The 13,274-nt window shown below is 33.1% G+C and overlaps 1 long non-coding RNA gene across 2 annotated transcripts; it reads right to left on the minus strand.

Moving 5' to 3' along the window:
• Positions 1-272: 272 nt before the first annotated feature.
• On the minus strand, positions 273-11,201 carry LOC140851289 (uncharacterized). Of its 2 annotated transcripts, XR_012134042.1 has the most exons (3): positions 10,550-10,983; positions 3,508-3,731; positions 273-711 (listed from the first exon to the last, which is right to left on the minus strand). It is a non-coding gene; the product is annotated as an uncharacterized lncRNA (long non-coding RNA). The 2 variants fall into 2 exon arrangements; XR_012134041.1 differs by lacking the exon at positions 273-711 and having other exon boundaries at positions 3,436-3,731; positions 10,550-11,201.
• Positions 11,202-13,274: the final 2,073 nt, after the last annotated feature.

Here is a 13,274-nt window from a genome sequence, read left to right on the forward strand (position 1 = left end):
GATTATAATATTTTGATCATATTAAAATTAGATAATAATTATCATAAATAAATTTTATATATTTTAATTTAAAATTAGATTTTATAAGGATTAGCACAAACTAGGATAACCTTTGTACTGTAAGAAGTAAACCTTACAGCATGATAACCTTATACCAGTTTGTGCGATCAGATCTATAACTAATTTTAGATCTAAATATTATATATTAAATTTAACTTAAATTAAATAATAGATCTAAATACATATAATATCATGTCATATGGAACCATGGCTCTAATACCACTGTTGGGATGCGCAGGGGTTTCATACATGCATTTCAAAAATTTTACAGTGAAAAAATATTAGATTAAACTATTTAATCTATAAATATATGTATAAGATCTAATCTAAAAACTCTTACAAATAGATCTATGATATAAATTTATATGCATAAAAATCTGAATCTAAAATAACATGTATATAAACCAAAAATCAGCATTCAGCAATAGATCTAATCTACTACTAGTAGGGTTTCGAACCCAATATCTGAGCATGGGTAATCAAACTCCATGATTGAGAATATAGATATGAAGTTTTCTCTGATCACTCATAGCCACACAAGTATCCGACTTCTACGGATGGTCCACACGAAGTCCTCAGACCGATCAGCCCTCCACGGGAGTGCTAGCTCGCACAGTCAGCTTCTGATGGTGGATCTAATTTGATCTCTTTCTGTAATCACCTCGAATCTTTTTGATATCAAAGATAGATTAGACAAAGATGCTATATAGTAGAAAAAAATTAGATGAAGACTCTCTTCCTTTTTGATTTTTCTCTCACCCAGAAACCCTAGAATAGTTCTAGGTCTCTCACCTGTGGGGAGATCGATCTCCTCCTTTGCACACACCAAGATGGTATGAACCCACCCCAAGCCTCACATCCCAAAAAAGATATTCAGCCCCTCTTTCCCTCTAGTATCTCATGGTAAAAATTAGAGAGTGCTTGGCACACAAAAATCAATCATTTTTATGGTTGCTAGCATCATCAGATTAAATAGGATAAGAGCCAAAGTTTGCTGCAATTCAAACTATTTTGAATTTCAATTTAACTTTAACTTTTTTTTACCCTTATCTAACTTAAAGATAGACCTATCAGAGGATTTTGGGTATGGAAAATATATGGAAGCTCTTTCTTTTTGTTGCACAAATTAGATCCTTCACAAGATGCCGGCGTGTGGAAGGATAAGGATAAAGTTTTAGGTTTAAATCCAAACCTTTTGAATCCAACTTAAAACAAACCTAATATAATCCAAAAAGCATGACAAAAAGAGTGTTAGCTCCTAATTTTCTCATGCATAAACTAGTTTTGTGCGATGAGAAAAGGCATGAGTCTTTCTGGGTGGCGCAAAGGAGAGAGTCCCATTCATCTGGGACTCTAGGGTTTAACCAATTGGATTTCTTTCAAATCTAATCCAATTAGATCCAAATAAAATATAATGAATCTAATATAATTAGGCTACCATAAACTCAATTAAATCTAATCAAATTAGTAATTAATTGAGTCATAGATCCAATCAAATCAGGATCAATTCTCCCTTACCGATGAGGTCATCTCATAACCTAATCGGACCTGACCTAATTGAATCCAATTCAATTAGACTTGATCTAAACTTTAATGCTCATTCAAATTAAGCTAATTAGTGATCTAATCACTAACTAATCCTCCATTAATGATAGAGTCCCTGTCCAATGGAACTCTTCAGCAGAGTCCCCATCCAGTGGGACTCTTCACCAGAGCCCAGTCCAGTGGAACTCTTCAGATCAGCCATCTGATCGGAGAGAAACTTTCAATATGTATGATCTCATAAGTTTGAACCTAAGTCGATAGGATAGAAATAGATTTTTATACCAATCAGAGTAGCCATCTAGCAATGGTACCCGACATTCGGATAGATCGAATGTATGCAAAGCAACACTCAAGAACCTACTTAGATATAGTTACCATATAATTCATCCATTTGACCTTTGATGCTAGGATGACTTAGAGTTTAAACTATCAACTCTTAACAGTACATCTATTATGTGTCTGAACCTAATAAATTTTGTGACTCCTCACAAGGATTGCCTTGGCTAAGGTCTTGCAAAATTAAAACACAAAATGTTCTCTCCAATCTTTTGGAGTGGTCAATTTCATCTTGACTCACGTACCGACTTCATAAATACTTGACTGTGCCTTGAAACCATTCGATTTTGAATTAAAAATTCAGATAGTCTAACATCAAAGCACAGTGAGTTACTTACAAGTCACCACGGTGATCTCAGGTCGGAGGGACACTTATACCCATATCCCTTTGGAATAACTCTAGACAGCAAAGCACTCTGGAGTTAGTCACGTTCCGTGAAATGTACTCCTATATTTCACCTACATGCCATATTAGTGTCTCCATGCTTTTTGGTTAAAAGGATAACTAATCTATATGGTACATAATGATCTACACTTAATACGTCTATCATCCTAGTAATAGCATATCATTTGATCGCGAACTCATTTAAGGACTAAACGATTAATCTTTCTTTATTGATTTAAAATAGTCCTAAAGATTTTTATCATAACACAGAAGTTCGATATAGAAGATGTATAAGCTTATGATAAAAATTATCAAATAAATATTTTATTAATTAATTCATATACAATTACATCAATTAGCATAACCGTCAATAGGCTGACGATTGACTTTGAGACATATTTTCCAACATAGAGTGATAAGTTTGAGGCCATATTTGGACAAAAGAAAAAATAAAATCTAATCAGTATATGAATTAATTAAGCTTAAAGATATGAACTTTAGTCTAAAAGTTTTCCTATTATTTTATACGAATTGATAGTCTACCTCCAACTCGAGGAATTACTTTAATTCCTTAGCAGATACTAAAATCCACATAGACTGCACACGAGTCCAACTTTGGTCAGCTCACCCATGTACATCTATAGATAGGTTCATTAACCAATTATTTCATCAAATAATTTTTAGTAAATGATTTAGCCTTAGGTAACTTTTCAATTGACTTTGGTCTTCTCTGCAAGTCTTGGTTAGGTCTAACCATTAACATGATCATACTTACGAATCTAACTATCAAATGATCAGATCTGATTTTGATCGACTAATCTGACCACAAGCTAGAGAGACTCGACTAAATCATCATATTATGAATAATAATTTCAATAGCAGATGAGCCCCTGACCTTTGGGCCTCCAATGATCATCATACTATTGGACCCATTATCACCTAACTTAATGGGAGGCTATGATTAGTTATCACCATAACTATCTCATTTAAGGGATCTAATTGTTGGATTCTAATGATGCAGTGAAATATGAATTTTAAAATTTTTAACATGCATTCAACAATTGAAAATATAGTTTAACAATTAAACAAGAACATCGAAACATAAAATCTTAGAAACCCCTTGATGATTACAATCAAATATCAAAATCATACATATTAGGAGAAGATCAGAAGTCATATACCATCATGAAGATCATGAACTGATAATCTTGATATCTCCACAAGACACCAAAGTAAAAGCCCTCCAATGGTGATCCACATGGGATTGATCAGGGTCCTTTCCAATTCGTCATGGTGCTGCAGCCTTCTTCCTAAGTACGCTGTCGATTATCCTTCGCAAAAACTGATTGCACCATCACTTGTATGCCTTTATGACATCTACTAGAACCTCTTTAGAAACTCTTTCCTAAAAGATCACACCACACAAAAATTAAATTAGATGTTCAATATTTGAACAAATTGATTTTAGGACAAGCATCTCATGTTTTTCTTTTTCTCTCATCCCTTCCTTTCCATTTTTCCTCTCCCTTTTTCTCTTGTCTTTATCCAGATTTTTTCTATCAATTTCCTCTCATTTTCATGCCCAACCACCACCCAAAATGGCACACCAAAACTGGTTGTAGTGCCCCCTTTAAATAGGAAACAAGGGGGGATATTCTGGGACACCAACTCTTGGCATCCCTTAAGTCTTACATGGCATTATTCAATTTTTTTCATGGAATTCAAAGGATAGGCATGGAAACAAAAGAGATTAACCAGCAAAAGGACTTTTTCTCTACCTAGAAAAAAATTATAATGCCAACTCTTGATGTGTGGGAAAGGATTTAGCGTGAGATTCCAAGAGTCTTTAACAATTAAGACTCTCCCAAATACACTAATGCATAAATGTGGCGTCCCATAAAATTTGGCATTCAAACTCCTTTCAAAAGAAGGACTCCTCCTTCTTTTCCATGTTGATATATCCCAATGGTCATCAGATGGTGCATGGGATAAAGAGAAACACATGGAATAATAGGAAGAATTAAGAGTCCTATGTGAAATGGACTCTCCATTTTCAACGCACGACAATATGGGCATCCCACATTTATTTTGACATAGAGTTCCTTCTCAGAGAAGGACTCCTTCTCCTCTTCCATGCCCACACATCCCATAGCACTATCAGATGGCGCACAAAAAATAAGAGACGTGTGGTACATGTAAAAATATTAAGATAAGTAAGAAAGAAGGACTCTCCTTCCTTAACTCCCAAAATAAATGTGATGCCAATTTAATTCTTGTGTGTGGTTTCGGTGTGGAGGAGGTTTATTCACATGAAACTCTTCCATATAAACTAGATAAACTAACTAATAATTAGATGGTTCAAATTCAATCACATTAGGTCAAGGCAACAAGCAAAGGGTTAGCACAAACACATTTGCACTGAATTCAATTGAAAACTTGGGTTAATTAATGTGCTAGCAATTTAATTAACCCATTAAATTTATAATAAATTCAAATAGATTAGATCAAAATTAAATTTTTATTGTGTGCGATCCATTGAGTTTCAAATCTAGCCAGCAGTGGATCCAGACTCTCGATGTAACCCTAATCCGATTAGATTAGGTCAGCTCAAGAGTCCCAATCAACTAAGACTCTTTCTAATTAATTTTTAAATTAAACTCTTTTAATTTTAATGAGTCCATAAGTCAAGATTGATATCTAACAATGTGTCATGACTATCCGAAAGATTTAAAATTTGATGAAAATACCAAAATTATCCTTCCATGGTGAGTTACCGTGCAATTCAATCCTTCAATCACACAACATTCTGAAAAGACCATGGATATGAAAATATATCAAATCTAAATATCTATCCATATGTATCTCGATCCAATGATGATGACTCAGTTAATGAACTAGTAAAAATATTTTTTATTGTTCATCCCTACTCTGGCCAGAGACTCTCAGAGTCACCATCCTATGAGATCACATAGGATGTTCTTTCCTCCTACAAGAAGTGACCGATTCCTTATTGACCACTCATAACCTTCATGCACACTTCACCATACCCAGAATATCCTACACACATCTCAAAGTGATGTGCTAAGGAATAAACCAAAGTAAGGGTCTATGCACATAAGGTACCATGGTGATCTTAGATCAAAAGATCACATGCACCACTCCCATTGAAGAACCATCTGTTGAGATGCTGTAAGGCTCCATCAGATATTTTTTCGATGGATCAGTTCAGTGAACTTATTCTCTAATGAGCACCTATATCCTTGTATTAGTGTCACCACACAAGTGATTGTGAGATCAACCACCCTCTCCATCGAGCATACATAGGATGTGCCAATCTTATCGAAATTATCGATCTCCAACTTGATGATTCAATGACTAAAAATATTTTAGATTGAAGCTATCAAGAATTTAGATCTCATTAGCATGATCTCATCATGGTCTTAAAATCATTGCCTTAATCTATGGGGTTTATCATAATCATAAAAATATGATACAGCAAATGATAAAACATAATACCTCATGAATAATATAGCTAATGTCATGCAAATGAGTAGGAAGAAAATAAAGAAAAATCCCTTCGCATCCCCATGCGATTGGCTTTTAGGGCACTATTTTTTGAATCTCCCACTTACACTAAAGCCGATCGCCCCTGTTCTTGATGCTCATGCAATCAGGATGGCGATTACACTGCTGCTATGTAAGGCTTAGTGAACTGGTCCATTATGATGTTCTTAATATTATCTCATTTTATGATCATATCATGAATGAGGTGAAAGTGCCAAGGATATGCGTGGGTTTCTAGTGAGACCATACCCAACTCAATGATGAACCCTTCATCAGGAAACTTTCTTTAGCAATCTTTACTAATAACATTTAACTGAAACTAATATAGTTTGCTACTTGGAACTCTTCTAATTCACTACTTCTCTCATACTTCACAAGTACTATGAGAATGCTTTTCATAGTTTTTATAAGATCCTATCATGGATCTGCTTGAAATCAATGATTATCCATAGAACATAATTCATATCAGACTTGGTACATTGAATGTATGGGTAAGTAAACTTCTTTACACCCATTCATGTTGAACCCCTTCAACATAAAATCTATGTACCTAGACTAGAACAAGCCTAACATCCACTTACATCTATCCTTATAGATGCCAAGAAATATTGGATGCTTTACCCAAGTCTTTTCCATAAAAATATTTGTGAAAAGCAAGCCATTGACCGAGTGCAATATTGGGACTATCTTTTCAATAAGCTATATGTCACCCATATACATAACCAAGAAGTTAGTGAGACTCTCACTTGTCTTCTTGTACACACATATGGTTCATCTATATTTGATAAAGTAAACATTTTGACTATCTCATTAAAAATAGAGGTACCATCTCCTCAATATCTGCTTGAATTCATAAATACATTTGCCCTCATACTAGAGATAACTTTTCTAGATGATGTATGGCAATAGCAAAAAATCCGAATTGACATCCCTGATAGCAACCTGTTGGGTTATACCCATAAGTGCTTCAACTATAATCTATACTTGATTGATGTACCGAGAGTTTATTTCGAATATCAAGATTTCAAGCCAGCCGTCAAAGTCTCCACTCATGATAATCTCCGAATAGGTCAAGGAAACACCATTCTTAATGATGTATGGTATATCGTCATTCTCAATGACAAACCATATTTGAGTGGTACATTACACACTCGAATTGACTTTTGATGAGGATGTGTGAATCATAGTAGTGCCTCATCAATGAACACATCTGATCGAGAATCAATTTGTGGATACTCCACAGGTTATGATAGGATAGCTCATAGGACTTGAACTTCTTAAGTTCAATTATCCTCCCACTATCCCTTCTTAAAAAAAAAAAATTCTTAAAAGGTGGCATATCTACTGACAAAACACCTTTTGTCCAGTAGAGTGATAGAAGTAGTTTCTCATACTATTTTTTAGGATAACCTATATGCTTATATGAACCTGTTTTAGTACAAAACTTATATACATCAGCACTTTTCACATAAGTTGGGCAACTTGCCCTTTGCCTTTTTCATATCTCATATAGAGTGCTTGTTACAGATTTTATTGATATCTAATTCAAAATATATATAGCAACTTTCAGGATACTTTTTTAGAATCAGAATTAAAATTTATAAAGCATATTAGAGAATACACCATATCTCATATGAAGTGTCCATTTTTGGGTCAAGATATTATTAGTCTTCAAACATCCATATGTTCAAGACCTAATACCTTGTTTCTCCTAAGATATGTGACCATCAAATATTTATTTTTTATTCTCATAACATGAAGAATAACATTATTGAGTGACAGAAAGATGAGATCATTATCATTAATCCATAGCCATAAGATTTATTAGAAGGAGAGTAACTTTTACTCTTTACATTAATTTCAAAACTATGCTGTATTAGCAAAAGATTTGAAATAATGTCTCTGATAAATTTAGGCACATAACAACGATCTATTAGTTTCTAAACCTTACTATAAGGTTACATAAATTTCTACAGCCTTAGTATGAATGGACTATCCATCAGTGCCAAAAGGCTAGTAGTCACCTCACTTTAGCTTTATAGGTCTAGCAACACTTTGCATAAGAGGAATCTATATAAGGTATCATATACTCAATATTTTAAAGTTGAAAATACTCAATGATAATTAATTTATATCTCATACAAATTATTAGCAGATGTAACTTTTGCATCCTACTCCTGCTTCACATTTTCAAGATAACTCTTGCAATTTAATTTTAATATTCATTATTGTTGTAATAATAAATTAAATACCCTATTCTTCACTTTTTTTTCTTCAATCATTCGATGATGTTCGATTTATTTAAAAAATATTCTCATGCAGTGATAGTAAAGATATAAATTTGTATATTAGAATATAAAAGGACTACTCATGATGCCATGCACAAGTTAGATGAGATTTTTCTTTTATCTAATTGTGTCTCCCACTATTTTAACAAATTTATAGCCCTTAAGTATGAAATCGAGGAACCTTATCATAAAGTTCTTTAGTGGGGTTGAAATTCTAATTTCTCATAAAAAACCTTCTAGATAACACAACAAGCTCCTATAAGTTCAAGCTCCTATGAGTTCAAGGATAGGTAACTCTTTACCAATTATATCTCATGCAACTCCCAACATAACTTTTGCCTCTAAAATACTTATATCCTTATGGATAGTACAACAAACTATAATATTTTAGTTAAATCATACCCTTCAATCCTATATGATCATACCTGAATAATACTATCTTTGTGAATAGCACAATAAGGCAGCACTATCAGAATATGCCATAAGCATCACTAAGTCAACATCATATCAATCACTATAGCAAGTCTTATGGATAGCACAATAAATTTACTATAATTTTTGACATACTCTATTGACCTATTATGAGCTAAATACTATGAACTTCATTATACACCAAGACAGTATCAAAATAGTCCCCACAGCAAGCCTTGTGGATAGCACAACAAGCCTACTATGGTTCTTGAGATAATACTATCTTAGCATGAAGGAAGGTATAGGTAGTATTCTTAACACTTCACCATTATGACTTAATATAATTTGAATGATAGACTTAGGTCTCAAGCACATCCTAAATATTTACATGCATCATATGCAATTTAAATAAACTGTAATTATAACTAACAGCATGCAAGAGCAAATAAAAGAAATCTAATGGTTATGGACTTTTTGAAAAAATCATCCGAGCCATAGGATGAAAAATAGGTCTAACCCTAGATGCATCATAGATTGAACCATCTCATGATCAATCTTAATGTGCCTCTGCTCTCCAAAAGCCTAATAGTCTAGTCTTCATCACCATGAAGTCTACCATGAATGTTTGATCTTTATTTGAAAATAGAATGAAATAATTTTAATCTATTCCCAAATATTTTTTTTTCAATTATTTTACATCAATATATAAAAATCTCAATCAATGGTTGGGAACATAGAAAAGAAAAGGTTCAGCTAATAATACAATGCATCAAGGGCACCCAACCTCTATTGTAACTCTTGCAGATGCATTTATATAATTAGTCAATAGGGAAGCATTCATATAAACATCCATCAAATGGATGTTCCATAGTCTATAACCAATCAACATGCATTTTATAATAATTATAAAATATTATAACAAATAACTAATATTATTTTCATTGTGATATCATTCATACACATGTCAATAAAGATGTTTAAATATATGGGTATTAGACCCATTTAGGATTTTTGATTCGGGTTCAACCCTTGACCCAAAGTTCAATTTTATATCAATTATTTATCATTTATTTGAGTTAGGTTGACCAATTCTTAGATTAATCCTAATCTAATTAGGTTAGTATAGATTCGATCAACCATGACTCAAACCTTAATCAAATTAGATAAATGGCAATTTGATCAACCTAATTTAAACATGAATTATAATCAAATTAGAATCATGAATTTGATTTAATCTATAATGAATAATTTTAATCACATTAGAACAATGAATTATAGTTAAATCAATCTATCGATAAAAATCCTAATCCATGTCTAATGCATCCTTTTCATGATCAAAAATTTTTCGATCCCATACATACCTCGGGCAACAACCAAGATGGTCAATCCATAATGGTGAGTGCCTGATAACATAGTAGTCGATGCTTGAATCTTAAGTAAATATATTAAATGTAAAAACTCTAAGTCTTGATAATATACATCCATATATAGCATTCTAAGGCTCCGTAAATCACATGCACTGGACTTCAATTCTAATGAAAATTAGATCATGGGATCTAATCTAAAACTTGTCTAACAAGTCTAAAAATCATAAAATTCACATATCCAAAATTCAATCATGGATTGATAACACTTTATCATTAACAAAAATGTATCATAAATATCAACTAAACATTAATCAAAAAATCTGATTTTGACATAGTTTGAACTGGATGTAATCTATATTACAAAAATAACATGAAATTTGATTGAATCAATCAAGAGTGGCTCTGATGCTACTGTTGGATTTTAGTGATATAGTGAAATATAAATTTTAAAATTTTTTATATGCATTCAACAATTGAAAACATAGTTTAAAAATTAAACAAGAACATCAGAACATAAAATTCTAGGAACCCTTTGATGATTACAATCAAATATCAAAATCATACATATCAGAAGAAGATCAGAAATTATATACCATCATGAAGATCATGAACTAGTAATCTTGATATCTCCATGAGACTCCAAAGTAGAAGCCCTCCAATGATGATCCACACGAGATTGGTCAGGGTCCTTCCCAATTCGTCATGGTGCTGCAGCCTTCTTCCTAAGTACACTACCGATTGTCCTTCGCAAGAACTGATTGCACCATTGCTTATATGCATTCATAACCTCTACTAGAACCTCTTTAGAAATATTTTATAAAAAACACACTACATAAAAATTAAATCAAATGTTCAACACTTGAACAAATAGATTTTAGGACAAGCATCTCATGCTTTCCTTTTTCTCTCATCCCTTCCTTTCCATTTTTTCTCTCCCTTTTTCCCTTGTCTTTTTTCCAGATTTTTTTTTGTCAATTTCTTCTCATTTCCATGCCCAACCACCATCCAAAATGGCACACTAAAACTGGTTGTAGCACCCCCTTTAAATAGGAAACAAGGGGGGATATCATGGGATGCCAACTCTTGGCGTCCTTTAAGTCTTACACGGCATTATTTAATTTTTTTCATGGAATTAAAAGGATAGGCATGGAAACAGAAGAGATTAACCAATAGAAGGACTCTTCCTCTACCTAAAAGAAATTATAACGCCAACTCTTGGTGCATGGAAAAGGATTTAGCATGAGATTCCAAGAGTCCTTAACAATTAAGACTCTTCCAAATACACCAATGCATAAATGTGGCATCCCATAAAATTTGGTCTTCCAACTCCTTCCAAAAGAAGGATTACTCCTTCTTTTCCATGCCAACATATCCCAATGGACATCAGATGGTGCATGGGATAAAGAGAAATGCATGGAATAATAGGAAGAATTAAGAGTCCAATATGAAATAGACTCTCCATTTTCAACACACAACAATATGGGTGTCCCATATTTATTTTGGCATGGAGTTCCTTCTTAGAGAAGGACTCCTTCTCCTCTTCCACACCCATACATCCCATAGCACCATCAGATAGCACACAAAAAATAAGGGACGTGTGGTACATGTAAGAAAATTAAGATAAAGAAAAAAGAAGGACTCTCCTTCCTTAACTCCCAAAATAAATGTGATGCCAATTTAATTCTTGCATGTGGTTTTGGTGTGGAGGAGGTTTATTCACATGAAACTCTTTCATATAAATCAGATAAACTAATTAACAATTAGATGGTTCAAATCCAATCACATTAGGTCAAGGCAACAAGCAAAGGGTTAGTACAAATATATTTGCATTGAACCTAATTGAAAACTTGGGTTAATTCATGTACTAACAATTTAATTAATATATTTAATTTATAATAAATTTAAATAGATTACACCAAGATCAAATTTTTATTGTGTGTGACCCATTGAGTTTCAAATCTAGCCAATATTGGATCCAGACTCTTAACATAATCCTAATCTGATTGGATTAGGTCAGCTCAAGAGTCCCAATCAACTAAGACTCTTCCTAATTGATACTTGAATTAAACTTTTTTAATTTTGATGAGTCTACAAGTCAAGATTGACATCTAACAATGTATCATGACTATCCGAAAGATTTAAAATTTGATAAAAATATTAAAATTATCCTTTCATGGTGAGTTACCGTATAATTCAATCTTTCGATCGTACAACATCCCGGAAAGGCCATGGGTATCGAAATATGTTAAATTCAAATACCTATCCATATGTATCTCGATCCAATGATGATGACTCAGTTGATGAACTAGTAAAAATATTTTTTACTATTCATCCCTACTCTGGTTAGAGACTCTCAGAGTCACCATCCTATAAAATCAAATAGGATGTTCTCTCCTCCTACAAGGAGTGACCGATTTCTTATTGACCACTCATAATCTTCATGCACACTTCACTATACCCAGAATATCTCACACATATCTCAAAGTGGTGTGCTAGAGAATAAACCAAAATAAAGATCTATGCACATAAGGTACTATGGTGATCTCAGATCAAAAGATCACATGCACCACTCTCACTGAAGAACCATCTGTTGACATGCTGTAAGGCTCCATCAGATGTTCTTTTGATAGGTCAGTTTCATGAACTCATTCTCTAATGAGCACCTACATCCTTGTATTAGTGTCACCACATAAGTGGTTGTGAGATCAACCACCCTCTCCATCGAGTATACATAGCATGTACCAATCTTATCAAAATCATCGATCTCTGACTCGATGATCTAATGACTGGGAATATTATAGATTGAGACTATCAAAATTTTAGATCTCACTAGCATGATCTCATCATGGCCCTAAAATTATTGCTCTAATTTATGAGATTTATTGAAAGAATAATGCCTTACAAGGCAATCGCATATGGGATGCGATAGGGTGTTTATTGTAATTTATTTTCTAGTCTCATGTAATTGATATTTATTATTAATAAAATAAGATATTTTTAATTCATTATATACTGTATCTTATTTATTTTAAGATTATAATGAACCCTATAGGTCTGGACAATGATTTTAGGGTCGTGATGAGATCACACCAGTGAGACCTAATTCTTTGGTAGCCTTAATCTAAAATATTTTTAGTCATTGATATATTGAGTCGGTAATCAATGATACCAGTAAGACTGGCATGTCCTATGTATGCTCAGAAATGAGGGTGGTTGATCTCACAACTACTTGTGTGGTGATACTAATAAAGGATTTGGATGCTCATTAGAGAATGAGTTCACTGAATTGACCTACAGAGAATATCAGATGGAGTCTTA

This window comes from Elaeis guineensis, chromosome 8, assembly GCF_000442705.2.
Source record: "Elaeis guineensis isolate ETL-2024a chromosome 8, EG11, whole genome shotgun sequence".
NCBI classification, from domain to species: Eukaryota; Viridiplantae; Streptophyta; class Magnoliopsida; order Arecales; family Arecaceae; genus Elaeis; species Elaeis guineensis.